This window comes from Pan paniscus, chromosome 10 (assembly GCF_029289425.2).
Source record: "Pan paniscus chromosome 10, NHGRI_mPanPan1-v2.0_pri, whole genome shotgun sequence".
Taxonomy (NCBI): domain Eukaryota; kingdom Metazoa; phylum Chordata; class Mammalia; order Primates; family Hominidae; genus Pan; species Pan paniscus.
Genome location: NC_073259.2, coordinates 34,852,399 through 34,873,876, shown reverse-complemented (window position 1 = coordinate 34,873,876; position 21,478 = coordinate 34,852,399). Strand labels below are relative to the sequence as shown.

The window sequence follows — 21,478 nt, the reverse complement described above, 5'->3', positions numbered from 1 at the left end:
TTCCTTTCTTTAGAATATCAAAACATACATCAGTAGAGAAAGGTTAATTTTGCTATTTTTAAATTTTATATAATGAAATCATACAGTATGTGTCCTACTGTGTTGGCTTCTTTCCCTTAACCTTACGCTTTCTGGCCAGGCACAGTGGCTCATGCCTGTAATCCTAGCCCTTTTGGGCCAAGGCAAGAGGATCACTTGAGTCCAGGAGTTGGAGACTAGCCTGGGCAACATAGCAAGACCATCTCTACAACAACAACAAAATTTGCCAGGGGTGATGGTGGCACGTGTCTGTAACTTCACCTACTTAGGAGACTGAGGTGGGAGGATCACTTGAGCCTGAAATCTCAAGGACAGAGTGACTTGTGATTGTGCTACTCTACTCCAGCCTGAGTGGCAGAGCAAGACCCTATCTCCAAAAACAAAAAAAGAAAGAAAAAGAAAAAGAAAAAAATTGCCTTTAAGATTCATGAATGTTTTGGTTTGGGTTATTTGTAGTTTTGAACTATGCACTATGAACCTTCAAGCACATGTATGCTGGTAAATATAAATAAGCATTTCTATGGAGTTTATACCAGTGCATGAAATAGGCTGTACTATACTATGTCTTCCAGATCTATGAGATATGACCAATTGTTTTCCAAAGTTATCTTAACAGTTTACAATCCTACCAGCAAATTGTAAGAACTCTATTGATCTACATCCTCGCCAACACTTAGTATTATTACACTATTGGATTTTTGCCATTCTGGTGACTCATGAGTTGTATCTTATTGTGATTTTCAGTTGTATCTTATTGTGTTTACTGCAGTGATTACTAGTAAGCTTGAGTATTTTTGAAGTGGTTTTTAAGATGTTTTTCCTTTTTTAGTTCATCTTTTGCTTCTGCTTTTAAAGAATTTTTAGTATGTTCTGAGTATTTTTTTTATTGGTTATATATGTTGCACATATATAGTTTTTCTGTCTGTGGATTGCCTTCATACTCTTAGCTATTGTCTTTTGATGAGCATGGTTTTAAATTTTAATGTAGTGTACTTATCAGTCTTTCTATTTTTGCTTAATTTTTTTTTCATCTTGTTTAAGAAATCACTCTGTAGTCCCAAGCTCCTAAAGACTATATTAGGAATCTATCATACTATATTCTGGAAATTTTTTTGTATGCTTTTCAAATTTAGGTCTGTGATTCATCTGGAATTGATTGCATGTGTGCATGTGTGTGTGTGTTTGTGTGTGTATTAAAGTAGGAATTTATTTAATTTTGTTTTTTCTTACAGATAACTAGTTTTTTCAAGATTTATTGTAATTACTATTTCCTTTAATGTTTTACAGAATTACCATTGTTAAAAGTTAAATGCTTATTTTTATGTGGCAAGCTCAAGCAGCCCTCCCATCTCAGTCTCCTAAGTAGGTGAGACTACAGCAAAGAAGCTCATTTTGTGAGTTCTATTATGGTCATTCATATCTTTGCCTTTTCACTAATACCACCTGCTCTTAATTATTGTGTCTTTATAACTATCATTGATACTTGTAGAGCAAGTCGTATATTCTTGATTTTTGTCTTCAAGCTGCCTTAGCTTTTTTTTAGCCCTCCACACTTCCACAAAAATTTTAGAGTTTGTTTTCAAGTTCCTAAAAAAAAAAAAAAGGAATTTTGCGGTATTTTTATTATAATTGTAGCAAATCTATAGATCAATTTGGAGAGAGTTGATACAATTCCAACATTAAATTGCCCAACTCATGAGCCTAAAAATATGAAGCATTTTGTTAATTTCTAAATTAGCCTTGCACAGGGCCATGCTAATCTCTGTATTGTTCCAAAACAGGCTTGTTGAAATTGGAAAATCAGAGCAGGTGACTTAGAAAAATTTGAAGTGGTAGTAAAAAAAAAAAAAAAAAGAATACTTGAATTTGAGCTTTTGGACGTGATGCATCTAGTAGTGATGATAATATAAGGAATGTAATCATGGACATATGATCTAAAGGAAAGTAGAAGAAATAATTATTATACATGAGAAGCCTTGAGCAACTGAAAGTGCAAGATCTAAACTCCACATACTGTTTTCAACTCATAAAATTAGGATAGCAGAAGTACCTACTGCTAAATATCATTGTAAGTTTTAAATGAGGTAATCCATATAAAACAGTAAAAATAGAGTGTGCTATATTCTGGTTTTTTTATATTATCCACTATTTAAAAACATTTTGTACTAAATTTGACTTCTATAATTAAGGCAGGCTTGTTACTCAGAGTGCTTTCTAACCTTATATATACTGTAGATATTTAGATATTTTCCTTTGAACCTGTGCTAGACAGCTTTTGAAGTGGGGACAAATGAAATACATGTATATAAGTTTATGTTTTTAAATGTACAGTTAGTCAATAAACTTAGAAATAGAAATAAATATAGTTTCTGAAGTTATACGTAAGACAACTATGCATTCTATATATTGTCTACTTCAGTCAACCATAAATAACATTAAGTCAAAAAATATTAAACTTTAAAACTATTTAAAAAGCACATAGTGAATCGTTTAATATTCAATACATTCCAAAATACCCCTTTAGATGTAGTCTTCTAAAATAAGCATAATCTGTAAAGGCAGAAAAGTACTAGTGTTTCCTCTTCAAGTGATTTTGTTCTTTTTAAAAAATATAAAACAGAAAGATAAAAATCAAAACTCCAGCTCCACTGAACACTGCAATATAAATGGATGATATGATTTGACTTCACAGTAACTCTATTCTAAGCATTCTGACCCCAGGTAAGATTAACATATAATTTATGCAACACAGTTCTTAGAAAGATGGCCTAAGAGACAGACCTGCTGATTAGATGTGTACTGCCAGAACAGTCTTACATCTTTCTTAGAAGGAATGATTTGTAGTGCAAATTTAGTGCATCTTCAGAAAAGCCCCTTAGAATTATATAGAAAGATGGACATTCTAAATTGTAGTAGCACAGATTTTTAAAAACCAGAGTAGACAAGGATGTTAGTCATAATCTACCCCAAAAAATAAAAGTAGGCAGTTGAATAAAGGCTACAAATTTTAAATCTTTTCTACTGTGTAAACAGCAATATCTTAGAGCCTTGCATCTCGAAGATCATAACTCAAACTTTCCTAGTCATTCCCAAGATCACTAGATGGGCAGAGCGGAGAGGGGGAGGGATGGTGGGGGAACCACTGTGAATATTTTTAAATTAGGAATCAATTTGTGAAAATTAATAGAAATATTTTGGAATTAAATTATCCAGGAGGACTTAGGCATGACAAATTTGGTAATAACTATTTACTGGTGTACATGCTTATTAGCCTGAACTGGCCACATTCAGGACACTAGTTCTGAGGCAGTGGCCTGAATACTACGATCTTTTCCTGGATCTGGAATAAAGAACCATAAATGTCCTGCTCACCCACAAGTATATCAGTGTCAGACTGCCAGCTACATTGCCCTCAATCCACTGACAAGGGCATGTTTGAGCCATATTTAAATTTGTAATTGCTTTCTTCGTTACTGATTTCTTAGAGTTCTCAGCATCATGCCAGATTGGTGACTAGCATGTGACTAAATGCTTGACCCTTGTCTGAGTTATGCAAACTTTCTCATTCCTCTGACTTTGCTTCTGATTCATCCATTCACCAAATCTTTATTATTAGCCACAAATGTTTTAGGCACTATGTTGTCAAATGAATTTGTAGACATTCTCCATGGCTTTATAGAATGAATAGTTTGGGGATCATTATTCAGTTCCTATAGCTTATCTCCTCTGTCATCCTCCTTAGTAGCATATCTCACAGCACTTATCACTACCTTGAAAACAATACATTTTCCAGTAGATATTTATATAATTAAGGAAACTAAAATAAGAGGTTCAAAGAGCATTAAGAGCATAGAAGCTAAAGTTACTGGAAGAAAGCTCTAAATTACTTTTCTGGAGCTAGCGTTCACCTCTTCTTTCTTATCATTCTCTGAGGCTTGGGAACTGCTATGGCAACAAGAAAACTCCCGAAGGGAAGGTCATCTGTTCCATATTAGTAATGCTAATGCTGCTCTCCATTAGTTTGGAGAGCCATGTGCTGACTCTGTGAGCAGAGAGTGAAAACCAAACAGAAGTGAGCATGATTAGGAGTTATTAATTTATTATCAAGACAAAACAGTCTCATTCTTTTTGCTGCTTGCAGCATACATCTGACGGCAGGAGTCCAAGTGCCTGTCATTTATTCTCCCAATGACCCTTAATCTGACTTGAAATTGTTAGTCTTTTCACATTTACTGATCGCATTTTAAGACAAATTAATTTAAGTTAAATAAGGAAATTTCACAAATGTAAAAAATTGCAAGATATTGATTTATCTCTGGGGTATGTGAATTAATTTGTCTTTGTGAGGAGTTTGATACAGTCTTCTCTAACTGTACTATTGTAATCACTCAGGTTTTAATAAATTTTAAAAAGTGCAATATAATTTAAATGGCTGTTCTGTGTAATTTTCTATCTGAATATAGATAAATATAAAATAAGCTGGTATCAATTTATGTCTATTAGGTTATCTGCTTTTGTTAAAAAAAAAAAAAAGCCCAGTTTGCAATGGATTAAATCATATGATGCAATCTTCAAACAAAGATTTTTTTAAAAAAACAAAAGAAGGAGGGTAGTAGAATGCAAATAAAATTGGTTATCCCATACCCATTAACCTGTCCCTGTGATTTGTGGCCTCTCCCAGTGTGGACATTGTACACTCTGGGTGGTTACATAGCAGGATCATCCCTGAAGCTGAGTTGAGTTCAGTGAAGTTGGAAAAGAAGAGAACATTCCCTAGAGAGTTTAAGAATGTTTCTTTTATACTATGTAAAAGAGGTTCTAGGCACACAGGAGAAAGAGTAGGAATAAGGGATGGCAGAGAAATGAAACAAATAATTTCTAGATGAGAATTTGTAAACGACTGAAAAATAAAGCAGCGTCTATTTTCACAGAACCAGAGATAGTCGAGGTATGTGCAACAGTAGAAGACTTCAACATTCCAGATGGAAATCAGACACATAGTAGTCTCTCTATAAGTATTCATTTCATGAAAGAATAATGTTATTTCAATTATAAGGTTAACCTGGATGGTGGCATAACACAACTTTTGCCTAGTGGCCCAAATATAATGTAGGATGATGTAAAAAGCTAAGAACAGTATCTGACACATAGAAAGTTCTATGTAAGTGTCAGCTGTTATTATTATAGCTATTTTTTATTATAATTACTATTACTAGTATTACCAGTTTTCTTACTTGGTTTGGAAAAAAAGTAACTTGTCTGGTGAAAACTATGGGCCCGAACAAGCATATGAAAAAAATGGGAAATGCAAATCGAAGCCACAATGCAATACCATCTTACTCCTGCAAGAAGGGCCATCATCAAAAAATCAAAAAATAATAGATGTTGGCGTGGATGTGGTGAAAAGGGAACACTTTAACACTGTTGGTGGGAATGTAAACTAGTACACTGACTATGAAAAACAGTGTGGACATTCCTTAAATAACCAAATGTAGATCTATCACTTGATCCAGCAATCCCGCTACCGGATATGTACCCAGAGGAAAAGAAGTTAATATACAAAAAAGATATTTGCACATGCAAGTTTATGGCAGCATAGTTTGCAATTGCAAAAATATGAAACCAGCTCAAAGGCCCATAAATCAACGGGTGGATAAAGAAAATGTGGTATATATACACCATGGAATACTACTCAGCCATAAAAAAGGAATGAAATAATGGCATTCACAGCAACCTGGATGGAATTGGAGACCATTATTCTAAGTGAAGTAACTCAGAAATGGCAAACCAGACACCATATGTTCTTACTCTTAAGTGGGAGCTAAGCTGTGAAGACACAAAGGCATAAGAATGATACAATGGACTTTAGGAACTTAGGGGGAAAAAGTGGGAGGGTGGTGAGGGATAAAAGACTACATATTGGGTACGGTGCATACTGCTCAGGTGATGATGCACCAAAATCTCAGAAATCACCACTAAAGAACTATTCATGTAACCAAACACTACCTGCTCCCTGAAAACGTATTGAAATAAAAAATAAATTAAAAAAAAAAGAAAAATATGGGCCCTCTGAAAGGAGCTAGGGTTGATCTTGATGGGTGGCTTACAGAAGGAAAATGTGACTATTTGCGGAGTTGTTAACTCTCAGGACACTTACCTATATAGGAAAACCACACTAATTTCAACAAGTAGAAAGACTGTACCTGATTTTTCTACTTATAGAATCTCTCTGTCAGATATTGAATGGAGATACTTTCTACAATGTGTTAACTTTTTCAGGTGCTCACTTCTAGGGTACCTTGAGGAAAACAATATATATTATCAATATGAGTAACACAATACTATCCTATATTTATATATTCAAATTAACAATTAATGACAAGTTCTCAACTGTTTGCAAATAGGTAAGAACTTAATTATCCCCGTTTTAGAGATGTGCAAACCAAGGTTCATAGAGGTTACCTGATTTGATTGAGGGCAACAATAACTCTGGAGGTACTGAGGCTAAAACTAAAATCCTTTGCTACCTAATATTTTATTCTTAGTAATCAACAGGTACTTATGAAACATTCTCTAGGGACTTTAATCTCATTTGGGAAACAGTTTTTTTTTTCTTCACTGATTCAGCCAGAGGAAGAAAAAAGGCACAAAGAAGAGAACACATTTGATATAAATTAATTATTTGCAGAATGACAAAGTTTCTTTTTGTATAAATAAATGATAATAATGATAATAACAGCAGTTAAACATATAGCTCTTACCATATGCCAAACATTCTAAGCATTTTACATACATTTGTTTAAACCTTAAAGGAAGCCATGAATGCAGTATTATCATCTCAACTTAACATGTTGGGAAACTAAGGCACAGAAAGGTCAACTGATTTGTCCACAATCATACAAACAGAAAATGAGAGCGCCGGGATTCTAACCCAGGCTAACTCCAGAGTTTGTGCTCTTAGCCATGAATATGAGACCACCAATTCCTTAAACCTGGCATCTGGTATAACATAGTCAGGAACTGATCCTGGGTTCCAGAATACAATTTTACTTTAAGGAAGCCAAATTTTTTTCCTGGTTATTTTATTTCATTTTGTTTTTTATTTTATTTTCTGAAACAGAACTCTGTCCCCCAGGCTGGAGTGCAGTGGCTCAATAACGTCTCACAACAATCTCCACCTCCCCGGGTTCAAGCGATTCTCGAGCCTCAGCCACATGAGTATCTGGGATTTTTTTATTTTTTATTTTTTGTATTTTTTGTATTTTTAGTAGAGATGCCCTGCTAATTTTTGTATTTTTAGTAGAGATGGGGTTTCGCCACTTTGCCCAGGCTGGTCTCAAACTCCTGACCTCAAGTGATTCGCCCGCCTTGGCTTCCCAAAGTGCTGGGATTACAAGCATGAGCCACTGTGTCAGGACTCTGGTAATTTTATTTTAATTATTTTACATCTTTTCTAAAGAATTGAGTTTTGCATTTAAATTATTCCAAGTTGGCTAGAACATGTTATATTGTACATATATATCCACAAATGATTTCAAACCGTTACAGTGTTTTTGAAAATATTAGATAGTCTTCAAATATAGGTGTCCATTGGATTAAATAAACTGCAAATTTTATCATGTGAGAAGCCACATGTTTTGTATTATAAAGACAAGCTGCTACTCAAAAGTACGACAAGGCTGCTGATACATAGCTCAACATCCAGATCTCTGATTTACCCTTTAATTTATGTGACTTAAAAGTCTCTTATAAATATAAATTGGGAGCCCACTCTTCTACTTCAGAGATATGAGAAACCTGCTGTTTAAATAAATTCACTATTCAACTGTTTTAGCCTATATACCAGCAACTTCATATGATTTCAACTTGATAAAATCATGTATGCCAACTTCATTGAGGGCAGAGTGTTTTGTTGTTTTTACTTTTTGTTTCCTGTTATATACCTAGCAGCATCCAAAACAGTGCTTTAACATAAGGAATAATAAATTTTGTTTAGTTTGTGGAATAAACATAGTCAGTAGAAAAAAATAAAAATTGAGGTTAATTAACAACTTTAATTAGCAATGAAAACAATGGCTTAGATTGTTTGAGCACTCACTGTGTACTAACTCGTCACTGAGTTCAGCACTTCAGCCCTATGAAGCAATAGTATCTATCCACCTTTTACAGAAATTCAAATATTTAACCACTTTCTCAGATTAACAGAGCTAGTAAATTATGCCTTCTTCATATGACAGCTGTCACCATGTCTGCTCTTATCTTACATTTCTTATTTTTTCCTTTTTTTTTCTGTGTCCTCCTGCCATAATATTAAAAATATATATATAAGGTCAGAGATTCATCTGTTTTGTTTCCTATTTTATCCACAGTATCCAAAATCTGGCCCCTGGTGGGTACCTTTTGAATAGCTGCTGGATAAATAAATGAATTATAAATTATAAATAAGTGAATGAATAAATAAATAAATTACATCTGAGCCCAGGCCTATTTGATTCCAGTGCCTAACTCTCAATGATTGTATACTGCCTGTGAAACAGAACCATGAAAGGGTCTTACTGAATACCCTCACCCTAAGAGACCAAAGGTGATCAGGTAACAGTGTCTTTCCCTAGGTTCTCATGGCTAAAGACATTAGAGAAGATGAATGGGGTCCCGTTTTGGAGTCACAGTTGTGGGTTTAACAATATAGAATAACACCAGCTATCATTGATTAAACCACACTGCAAAGATGGAAACACAGAAGAAAAGCCTGAATTAAAAAAAAATCCCTTTATTTATTTACAAACTAATTTAATTTAAACTGAAGAACAAAGATACTTTTGCTATTACTCTAAACTTGTGGGTTACTGTATACCATTATTGCTCTTGAGATCTTCCTATTATTTCAAAATTGTGAGCTCTATGAAGTTAAAATTAGTGAGGGGATTTGAGTCTCTGTATTTCCCAGTTGGTTTTCCTTTAACCTGAATAATTTGCATGCACACACTCAGGGTTTTGATGCAGTAATTTTAATGCTAGTTATGAAACGATCAGGTTATAGCACCAAGTTAATAAGTAGAGGCTGCAGTAGTGTTACAACAACAGGGCTTTGGTGGCATCTCAAAGAAATCAAAAGCAAAGATAATAATGTTTTGTTAGATTCAAACTGTGTGGTTGTTTAGAGTGAGTTTGTTCTATACTCCTTGTCTAAAGTCAGTCTAGGTATCTCCCTACTCATATGTTTCTCTATGGCACCTTGCAATTGTAATTAACTGTGTTCTCCTCTGTGCAATTGCTGTCATAGAGCCTCCTTCCAGCTGCTACTTTACAGATAAGTTTGTTTGGAGCCCGATTCCATAGCAAAGAGATTCAAGAAATCATCCATATTAGTTTTGCAAAGTAATATGGGCCCCGAAAGATATATATGGGAAAGAAAGCATAAATGAAAATGGAATATATGATATATTATTTATGTGCTTCCCCAGACTGCTGTTATCCATGATATCATTCTAACAAACTTAAAGTCGGCATCCAAAAAAAAACAAAAAACAAACAAAAAAAAAACCTCACTGATACGCTGTGTAATGGTTACCACTTTCTTCACACGACAAGCCAAAGAGGATGTCATCTTTGTTTCCCATCAGAGTAAATGCTAATTACTAATGACTTATTTGCCAAAAATTTTCTAAAATTATTTCTAATCCTTTTTACAAATATGTAAGTGGCAATAATGTTGCCCATTAAGAAGCAAAGGTGCTGGGCACAGTGGCTCACGCCTGTAATCCCAGTACTTCGGGAGGCTGAGGCAGGCAGATCACCTGAGGTCGGGAGTTCAAGACCAGCCTGACCTACATGGTGAAACCCTGTCTCTACTAAAAATACAAAAATTAGCTGGGCCCGGTGGCGCGTGCCTGTAGTCCAGCTACATGGGAGGCTGAGGCTGGGAGTACCTTGAACCCGGGAGGCGGAGGTTGCAGTGAGCCGAAATTGCACCACTGCACTCCAGCCTAGGTGCCAGAGACAGACTCTGACTCAAAAAAAAAAAAAAAAGTAGCAAAGGGGTTTTCTTGGAGTCACATTAATAGGTATGGAAGCCTAATTTGTCCAACTACAAGGCGTACACTCTAACATTCACTTAAAATGCATAGCAGATAGCTTGTTATTGATGAGTATCTGGTCTTTTATTTAGTAAGGCCTGCTTCTAGGTCACATGAAAAACGCGTTAATGAACGCTTTTGGGTGATGTTGATGAGCTTCATGTCTCTCATTTGTGCTTCTTTTCTGAAAATGTACATATATTCTCTTTTTATCCTTGTTATGTTTTAGTATATATCTTTCTTTTAATAGTCACATTAGGAAAGAATAAAGAAATAAAGGATTGTCTTTCATGAAGAAGTAAAATACAACTATATCCAACTGTTTGGAGAGGGGAGTGTGGGTTACCTGTTCATAACACAGCCAGTTCTTCCATTCATTCAGGGTATTCACTGCCTGCTGTGAACCACACACTTTGCCAGGAAAGATACTGATAAAATGAACAAAACTGTCACATCAAGAGACTCCCTTAGTCTTATGAAAGTAACACTTCATGCTTTCAAGAAAAACTTATTTCAACATTTAACTAAATATCTGTTATTTTGCATGGTAATATAGCATAGTGTAGCAAAATTTACAGTCTTTGAGCCCAGACAGACCCAAGATCTAACCACTTCTCTGTTACTCTTTCTTTTATAAGCTCAACTGGGAAAAAATATTCAATTTCCCTAGGTCTCCATAACTTCCTCTGTATTATGGAGATTATGGAGTTTGACTGTTCTGATTATTATATCACAGTGTGTGTGTGTGTAAAGAAACTGGCACATTACTGATGCTATTGTTATTATTATTGAGATAGTACTTCACACAAATTCTAGTAAAACCTTTAAATTTTTTGGCAGTCAACACTGATCAAGGAGTTTTTCAGTGACATCCTTAAATTACAAAGTGAGGCAGACATAGGGCCCAGAAGTCCTGATCTTACTTTGTTTTGTAAAAAAACCAGCTGATGGAGATAATATGCCCTTAACCTGGGCTAGGTTCTGATTTTTGTTTTCTCTTTCTCATCATTATTCAGAAAATCTAAAATTATATCAGAAAATATGTACGGAATGTGAGTGTTAAAGTGATTTTTTAAATTGACAATGTAATGGATGACTCAGTAAGAAAAATGTGGGGATTAGCCAGTTTCTAAAGTTGGGAACTCCCTGCCTTTTTATCTGCCTTCCTGGCTTCGTATTAACAAGAACAGGTTAGATCAAAACGCTGTAACTGCAGAGGTAATTCACAGCCACACATTATCACTTATATCTTTCTTCTGCTTCAGAGCCCAGAAATGGCAGTCAGCTGATGTTAAAGGACTCTGGATCATTTGGAACCGTCTGTATAACCTTGATCTCGCCTATCTCAGGGAGCTATTATCACACTATTGTCCCTGAATGAACACTCAATTTCTGAAGTAGTCTGACTCCTGTGGATTTTGGGGGAGGTCATGCTTAGTGGAGCCATTCTTTCTGAATTAAATCTTCTCATCCTCAGACCCCTTGCTTCCATCATTAGGAAGCAGAGACCTTGACATATCCACAATGGAGTCTGTTAGGTGCTGCCTTTTCTGTAGACATCTTTAAACATATCTTTTACTTTTTGGATTTTCTTTTGATAACCCTGATCCCTATCTTTTCTTTTTTCTTGTAATTATTTATATCTGAGATTCAAGCCAGGCTCATTGTGCCATGATACATTTGGATGTAACATGATATGATGAAAAGTGATGTTCCAAAATTCTGAATCAATATACTGCACCGAGGCTTGATTGTTAAAGTCAAATTGGATTCTGGGGCTAATTTTTCATTTAAAATGCTAATATAAATGGAAGTTCCAGTGAATAATAATGTAGCCAGATCAGAAAATTGTTTCTGGGTATAATATTCCCTTTTGGTATTTATTTATTCATTATGGACAAATATCAAATTATAACTACGACAATATTTCAGACATTCCCTGGTCTTTAAAAAGTTACGAATTTTTTAAAGAATATGATAAGGAGACCTTAACATAAGCTGCTTTATAGTGTTTTTGACTACTAGAGGAAATTAAGTTAATTTTTAATATACTTTTTAGAAATGTTATTAAAATACAGTATAGTGTTAAACAATTGAAGAAAAGAAGGCATTTTTAAGAAGCTTACACTAGATTTATAAAAAATGGTGTACCATGGTTGTAAAGCAGAGACAACTCATTTTCTAACCTACTTTGATACCCATACATCAAGTGATTTGGCCACCAACATAAAAACTGCAGGCCACCTGTCTACAAAACATATTTCTCCTTTATATCTGGAAAGTCTTTCTCATTATATTTGATACAGAACCATAGAACTACGTCTTACAGAAAATCTTCAGTCTTAGTTCACTAACACACATAGTGTGTTTTCTCACATATAGTGTGAGAAAAAACCTGGAGAAAGTAATCATCTGATATTAAACCAAAACAACTTTTAGCAAATATTTTCACTATTGACATAATAGAATGCTGTAATGAGATAAGTATAGTGAGTGGAAGAGTCTGGATTTTAACACTCTACCACTAAGCCATGGGTGACCTGGGGCAAATAACTGAACCCCTCTTCACATCAGTTTCCTTATCTCTAAAAATGAGGTTACTCAATAATCATTTTTGCCTTCAATTATATTATACCACATGCTTTTATGTTTTGTCAGAAGGAGAAAGGATTGAGTATTTTTCTCAGGACTTGGAGCAGGCAGAATGAGGATTTCAGCAGCAATCCTTTGACTCCAGCATGCAGGATTCTCACATCTGTCTTCTCTCACATCTGCCTCCAGTGTACCAGCAAAGATCACAGGGGTCAGGTCAAGGTGGCAGTGATCCATGTTCTTACCATGTCACCTGGTTTCATTATTTTCCTTTTTATCTTTCTTCCTTTTGATAATTACCTTCCCCACTCTAAGATTTAGTTTATAAAAGGGAGAAGTATAAAGATTATCTTACTGATTATTACCTGTCAATCAAGCATAATATTTTGTGTAATTTTTCTTTCATAAATAATTGCAAGTGCAAAATACTTAGGCAGAGCATTTTCAAATGATGGAGGGCCTCTGAAATTCTGTTCCTTTATAAAAAGCAGAAAAAACACTAACAAAAATTTTCAAAATCAACTTTATCATAACTCTGGAAACTAACCAAAGGATTGCCATCAAGGAGAATTTAAAAATGACTAAATCTTCATAAAAGAGTAATCCTTGGAGCTTGACCTACTTTCCTACCTCTTGCCTTGCCTCTATGGTAGGCATGAATACCAACATTCTCATAATTACAGTAGCTGAAAATCAGCAGCCAAGCAATTACTAAAGGGGAGCAGAATGTATTTGGAACATACCCAAACCCCTATCTCTAGAGAATTGTCACTATTTTATCTGAAAGCTCTCTAGAAAAGCGTAATTCATAGGATTGGTCTTTATTTGACCTTCTCAGAGCTCTCTCGGTGCACACAACTCTATCCCTAGGGTATTTGTTGAAAATAATCAATGTCAATGTTAGTCATTGCAGGTTCCCAAGACAGTGATACCAGTTGGAGGCAACAACAGAAATTATATATAGATTAGATATAGATATAGATATATGAAAAACTAAGAAATAAGATGCCCATAGAGGGCTTTGAAAAGTTCCAACATATTCCTGAAAATATAGAAGGCCATATACATATGCAGGACTATGCACATATCCAAGGAAGAATAAGAAAACTCTATTCACCTACCACTAACTGATTTTGAGGCTCTGTGTAAGCAGGAAGTGAAAGATAAGGAAGACTTGTAAACTTCCCTCTGGACCACTGAAGACATGCCCCAATGCATACACAGAGCCCCTTGGTAATGGCTGGGAGAATTATTGTTTCAAAATATCGAATAAAATCCATTTTTAATAATTACCTAACTACTAAGATAACTAAGCAGAGATTTTAGTAGCCACATATAACAAATAATATCATCTTCATAGAATTAGTCTAGGAAAGTCACTAAAGAAACAAACAGCAACGGCACCAGTAACACAAAGCACAACAAATCCTGGTGGTTAGCTGGCTGTCAGAGCTGCCACATTGTACTCCTTAAAATATAGTTTACAACAAAAGAGAATAATGCAAAACTCACCGAATATAACCCATACATGGATAAAAATAAGTCAAAAGAAACTTTCCATAAGAAAACTTGGATACTGGACTTACTAAAAAAATACTTCAAATCAGCCATTTTAAGTATGTTTAAAGAACTAAAAATAAATGTCTAAAGAATTAAAGGAAAGTACAAGTATGATGTCTTACCAAATTAATACTATTAATAAGTATATAAAATATTATTTTTTAAAGAACCAAATGGAAATTCTGAATAACTGAAATGAAACATTCATTAGTGGCATTCAAAGTTAACTTTGAACTGGCAGAAGAAAGAAGATCAGTGAACTTGAAGATAGGTCAACTGAAATTGTCCAATGTAAGGAACTGAAAGAAAAAAAATGAGAAGAATGAATTGGGTCTCTAAGACCTATATATAACACCCAAAAATGTGTATCAAGTTGTACTTAAAAATGCGTATCAGGAGTCTCAGAAGGAAAGAAGAGACAGCAGAGACAGTATTTGAATAAATAATGGCCCAAACTTTTTAATTTGAGAAAAAGTATTAACCTACGCATCCTCAAAAAACTTCAGTAGTGTTATCATAAAGATATACACATGGACACATTACAGTAAAGCTGCTGAAATCCAAATCCAAAGAGAATTCTGAAAATATCAAGAGAAAACCTAGTCAGCATATACAAGGGATCTTCAGGAAGATGACTACCTGGCTTCGCTACAGAAACCATGGAGACTAGAAGGCAGTAGGACAACATATCCAAAATACCAAAAGAAAAAGGCTGAAAGCTAAACTACCATTTAAGAATGAAGGAGATATTAAGACAATCCTAGATAAACAAAAATTAAGAGCATTCATAGCTTGTAGATCTGCCCTAGGAAAAAATATAGGAAATTCTTCAGATTGAAATGAAAGGGCAGTAGATAGTAACTCAAATCTATATGATAATAACACAATGGAGAAGGAACATATAGAGCTATGCAGAAAGAATATTTTTGTATACAATTGAAATAAAATTGATACCAATCTGAACTAAATTGTTTTAAGTTAAAATATTAATTGTAATCTCCAGGTAAACTATTGTGATAATAACTCATAACAAATACAGTCGAAAAAACAAGACCTATGCTTCTAGGCAGATAGAGTAGACAAACTTGTTCCTATTCCTCTCATTAAGTACAACAAAGAAATCTCAACAGTATATGTAAAACAAACCTATGAAAATTCTGAAAAGTGAAGATAAAAAGGAAGACAGCTACCTTGGGGTCCAAAGAGCAGTATGGTAGTGACTTCCCTAGGTATTCTTTTGGCCTTATATATCTCATATTTGGAGCTTAGAAAGCCAGCCAATGAGTGGAGATTAAAAACAACAACAACAACAAAAGTCTGCTTTTTCTAGCCATAGGAAAGTATAGCCTAGCAAAACGGGAAATGTATAACAACCATTGCTCTACTGCAGCCAAGCACTATAGAATTAAACTTGGTAACACTCCCAATTTACATAAGGAAAAGATGAGTGTGGACCCTAGACTTCTGTTCCTATGAAGCTACAATGAAGTGCCCTGAAATGGTGCGCTTCTACTGGAATGGTATCAGAGACAACCAAGGAAGGAGTTGGGACTTTCATCCCCAATAGTCAGCAGTAAGACCTCATCACCACAGGTGTCAACAGAAAAAAATGTGGAGAGATTAAACTTCAACATTCACTCAACATAACAAACTACTCTTTCCACTCCTCAAAGGAGTGGTGTCAGAAGAAGCCTAGTAGGGATTCATGACTTTTACCATTACCCAGTGGTAATAACCCCTGTGTCAATGCCAGTGGTGATCTTATGAGAAGTTAAAACTCTTATCCCTACCTAGCAGTAACGATGACAATCTCTTGGGGTGTCAATGGAGGCTCAGTTGGGAATCCACTCTTTCACCTCCTTCTGGAAGTGATGAAAGAGTACATCCCCTTCCCAAGCTCTATTGGTGTCACAGAAAATAAGCTGAAGATGAAAGATTTAAGTAAGATTCAGAGTCTCTAACATATTATTAATTGTTCAGATTTAAATTTAAAAGTCACTTGTGATCAAGAACCCTAAAGATCTCCACTGATAGAAAAAGATCAATCAATAGCTGTCAACACCAACAATACAGAGATATTAGAATTACCTGACAAAAATTTTAAAGCAGCCATGATAAAAATGCTTCAACAGCAGTTGCAAATATTCTTGAAACAAAAGAAAAATTAGAAAGCCTCAGGAAAAAAATAGAATGTCTCATTAAAGAAAGACAAAATATAAAGAAGAATAAATATGTTAGAACATAAAAATACAATAATTATAATTTTAAAAATCTCAGTGGATGAGCTCACTGGCAAAATGTAGAACAAATAGAAATATCAGTAAACTAGAGAAAGAACAATAGAATTATTCTTTTAAAACAAACAACAAGGATAACGTAGACTGAAAAAATATTGACACAAGTAGGATTTCAACAAAAGATGTTCAATTCGTATCGTTGGGGATCTGAAAGGAAAGGAGAATGGGGACAGGGCTAAAAGTGCTTTAAAAAGTAATAGCTAAAATTCTCCCAAATAATATTTCTATTTAATAACACTACAGACAAATCAAAATGAAATTTTAAAAGATACTCAGTAGTATACAAGAAGGCAGAAAAAAGAAAACAGTGAAATAAAAAATAGGAAGAACAAATTATATACTTAATGCTCTTACATATCAATATTTACAATATCAGAAAGAAATATGTGGAATTCACTTTTATGTGGAAATTAAGCAACGTACTCTTAAATAACCAATTAGAGAAACTAGATGAAACTGATGATTTTTTAAATAAAAATAAACTACAAAAAATGATGCAAAAAGAAAAAGGCAAGCCTAACAAATTAATAACAGGCAAAGAGATGGAATTAGTAACTATAAATGCACTTCCCTTCCCCCACCCTGTCCAAAAAAAAGCACAGCCTCGCTGAAGTTGCTTTATCAGCTTAAGGAGATTTTGGGCTGAGACAATGGGGTTTTCTAGATATACAATCATGTCGTCTGCAAACAGGGACAATTTGACTTCCTCTTTTCCTAATTGAATAACCTTTATTTCCTTCTCCTGCCTAATTGCCCTGGCCAGAACTTCCAACACTATGTTGAATAGGAGTGGTGAGAGAGGGCATCCCTGTCTTGTGCCAGTTTTCAAAGGGAATGCTTCCAGTTTTTGCCCATTCAGTATGATATTGGCTGTGGGTTTGTCATAGATAGCTCTTATTATTTTGAAATACATCCCATCAATACCTAATTTATTGAGAGTTTTTAGCATGAAGGGTTGTTGAATTTTGTCAAAGGCTTTTTTCTGCATCTATTGAGATAATCATGTGGTTTTTGTCTTTGGCTCTGTTTATATGCTGGATTACATTTATTGATTTGTGTATATTGAACCAGCCTTGCATCCCAGGGATGAAGCCCACTTGATCATGGTGGATAAGCTTTTTGATGTGCTGCTGGATTCGTTTTGCCAGTATTTTATTGAGGATTTTTGCATCAATGTTCGTCAAGGATATTGGTCTAAAATTCTCTTTTTTTGTTGTGTCTCTGCCTGGCTTTGGTATCAGAATGATGCTGGCCTCATAAAATGAGTTAGGGAGGATTCCCTCTTTTTCTATTGATTGGAATAGTTTCAGAAGGAATGGTACCAGTTCCTCCTTGTAACTCTGGTAGAATTCAGCTGTGAATCCATCTGGTCCTGGACTCTTTTTGGTTGGTAAGCTATTGATTGTTGCCACAATTTCAGATCCTGTTATTGGTCTATTCAGAGATTCAACTTCTTCCTGGTTTAGTCTTGGGAGAGTGTATGTGTCGAGGAATTTATCCATTTCTTCTAGATTTTCTAGTTAATTTGTGTAGAGGTGTTTGTAGTATTCTCTGATGGTAGTTTGTATTTCTGTGGGATCGGTGGTGATATCCCCTTTATCATTTTTTATTGCGTCTATTAGATTCTTCTCTCTTTTTTTAGTCACAAGCATTCTTATACACCAAAAACAAACAGAGAGCCAAATCATGAGAGAACTCCCATTCACAATTGCTTCAAAGAGAATAAAATACCTAGGAATCCAACTTACAAGGGATGTGAAGGACCTCTTCAAGGAGAACTACAAACCACTGCTCAAGGAAATAAAAGAGGATACAAACAAATGGAAGAACATTCCATGCTCATGGGTAGGAAGAATCAATATCGTGAAAATGGCCATACTGCCCAAGGTAATTAACAGATTCAATGCCATCCCTATCAAGCTACCAATGACTTTCTTCACAGAATTGGAAAAAACTACTTTAAAGTTCATATGGAACCAAAAAAGAGCCCGCATCACCAAGTCAATCCTAAGGCAAAAGAACAAAGCTGGAGGCATCACACTACCTGACTTCAAACTATACTACAAGGCTACAGTCACCAAAACAGCATGGTACTGGTACCAAAACAGAGATATAGACCAATGGAACAGAACAGAGGCCTCAGAAATAATGCTGCATATCTACAACTATCTGATCTTTGACAAACCTGAGAAAAACAAGCAATGGGGAAAGGATTCCCTATTTAATAAATGGTGCTGGGAAAACTGGCTAGCCATATGTAGAAAGCTGAAACTGGATCCCTTCCTTACACCTTATACAAAAATCAATTCAAGATGGTTTAAAGACTTAAACGTTAGACCTAAAACCATAAAAACCCTAGAGGAAAACCTAGGCATTACCATTCAGGACATAGGCATGGGCAAGGACTTCATGTCTAAAACACCAAAAGCAATGGCAACAAAAGACAAAATTGACAAATGGGATCTAATTAAACTAAAGAGCTTCTGCACAGCAAAAGAAACTACCATCAGAGTGAACAGGGAACCTACAAAATTGGAGAAAATTTTCGCAACCTACCCATCTGACAAAGGGCTAATATCCAGAATCTACAATGAACTCAAACAAATTTACAAGAAAAAAGCAAACAACCCCATCAAAAAGTGGGCAAAGGACATGAACAGACACTTCTCAAAAGAAGACATTTATGCAGCCAAAAAACACATGAAAGAATGCTCATCATCACTGGTCATCAGAGAAATGCAAATCAAAACCACAATGAGATACCATCTCACACCAGTTAGAATGGCAATCATTAAAAAGTCAGGAAACAACAGGTGCTGGAGAGGATGTGGAGAAATAGGAACACTTTTACACTGTTGGTGGGACTGTCAACTAGTTCAACCATTGTGGAAGTCAGTGTGGCGATTCCTCAGGGATCTAGAACCGGAAATACCATTTGACCCAGCCATCCCATTACTGGGTATATACCCAAAGGACTATAAATCATGCTGCTATAAAGACACATGCACACGTATGTTTATTGTGGCATTATTCACAATAGCAAAGACTTGGAACCAGCCCAAATGTCCAACAATGATAGACTGGATTAAGAAAATGTGGCACATATACACCATGGAATACTATGCAGCCATAAAAAATGATCAGTTCATGTCCTTTGTAGGGACATGGATTAAATTGGAAAACATCATTCTCAGTAAACTATCGCAAGAACAAAAAACCAAACACTGCATATTCTCACTCATAGGTGGGAATTGAACAATGAGATCACATGGACACAGGAAGGGGAATATCACACTCTGGGGACTGTTGTGGGGTGGGGGGAGGGGTGAGGGATAGCATTGGGAGATATACCTAATGCTAGATGACGAGTTACTGGGTGCAGTGCACCAGCATGGCACATGTATACATATGTAACTGACCTGCACATTGTGCACATGTACTCTAAAACTTAACGTATAATTAAAAAAACAAAAACAAAAACAGCAACAAAAAAAAACCAAAAAAAAAAAAAAAAAAAAGCACAGCCTCAGACAGTTTCACTGGTGAATTCTACCAAATGTTTAAAGAAAATGTAACATGAGTTCTTCACAAACACTTCCAATGTAGAAGACAAAGGAATACTCTTCAGTTCATTCTGAATCCAATATTACTCTGATACCAAATATAATTGTTATTTTCGCCATTACTTTTAATGGCGAAAATCACAATTACTTTTCCAACAACCTAATACAAAAAAAAAAGAAAATCACAGACAGAAATACAAAATATATTAATGAAAATATTACTCAACACTAAGAGACAGAATGGAACTTTCTCAACTTGAAGTAGAACATCTACAAAAAACCCATAGCAAGCACAATACTTAATAATAAAAGATGAAATATTTGCCCCAGGAGGGAAAACAAGACAACAATGTTTACTTTCATTCTATTCAACATTATGTCTATTCAACCATTATATTGGAGGCTCTAACCAGGACAATTAATCTAGGAAAATCAATAAGATACATACAGATTAGAAAGGACATAAAACTATACCTATTTGCAGATGACATAATGTCAAAAATAAAAAATCGTAAGTAATCCATGAAAAACTATTAGATTTGTAAATGAACTCATCAAGTTTTCAGGACATAAGTTCAAAATGTGAAATTCAGCTGTATTTTTAAATACTGGCATGAAAAGTCTAAAATATAATTTTAATAGCAATTCTATTTACAATAGCATCAAAAAATAAGATTATGACAAGCTTAACAAAGGTAGTACAAACTTGCACACTGAAATACAAAATGATGGAGAGGGCTGCATTGGACTTAATATTAAGAAGGCAATATTCTCCAAATTGTTCTGGATGTTTATAACAATTCCTATAAAAAATTCTGCTGGCTTTTTTTGTAGACATTGACAAACTGATCTTAAAATTCATTTGGAAGTTCAGAAGACCTACAATAGCCAAACCCTGTAGAAAAACAAAACAAAACAAAATTAAAGAACTTATACTTCCAGATGTCAACACTTTTTTACAGTGCTGGAGTCCTCAAGACAGTGTGTTATGGCAAGATCAAAGGAATAGAATTAGGAATCAAGGAATAAACCCTCACATTTATTGCTTTTCAATTGTTTTTCAACATGGGTGTATTTTTTGTGCTTCTATAACATAATTTCCAAGACTTGGCAATTTATAAACAATGGAAATTTATTTGTTAAGTTCTAGAGGCTGGGAAGTCCTAGAATAGGGTGCCAGCATTTAGTATCTGGTGAAAGCTGCTCTCTAAGATAGAGTGTTGAGGCTGACTCCTCACATGGCAAAAAAGATGAATGCCATGTCCTCACATGGTGAAAATCAGAAGAATAAAAAAGATTTGGCTAGTATCTTTAAAAGATGTTAATCCCATCCATGAGGACAAAGAGCCAT

The 21,478-nt window shown here is 34.9% G+C and overlaps 1 pseudogene; it reads right to left on the bottom strand.

Annotated features, from left to right (window-relative positions):
- Positions 1-1,742: 1,742 nt before the first annotated feature.
- LOC112436762 (U6 spliceosomal RNA) lies at positions 1,743-1,842 on the bottom strand (annotated as a pseudogene).
- Between the last annotated feature and the right edge of the window lie 19,636 nt (positions 1,843-21,478).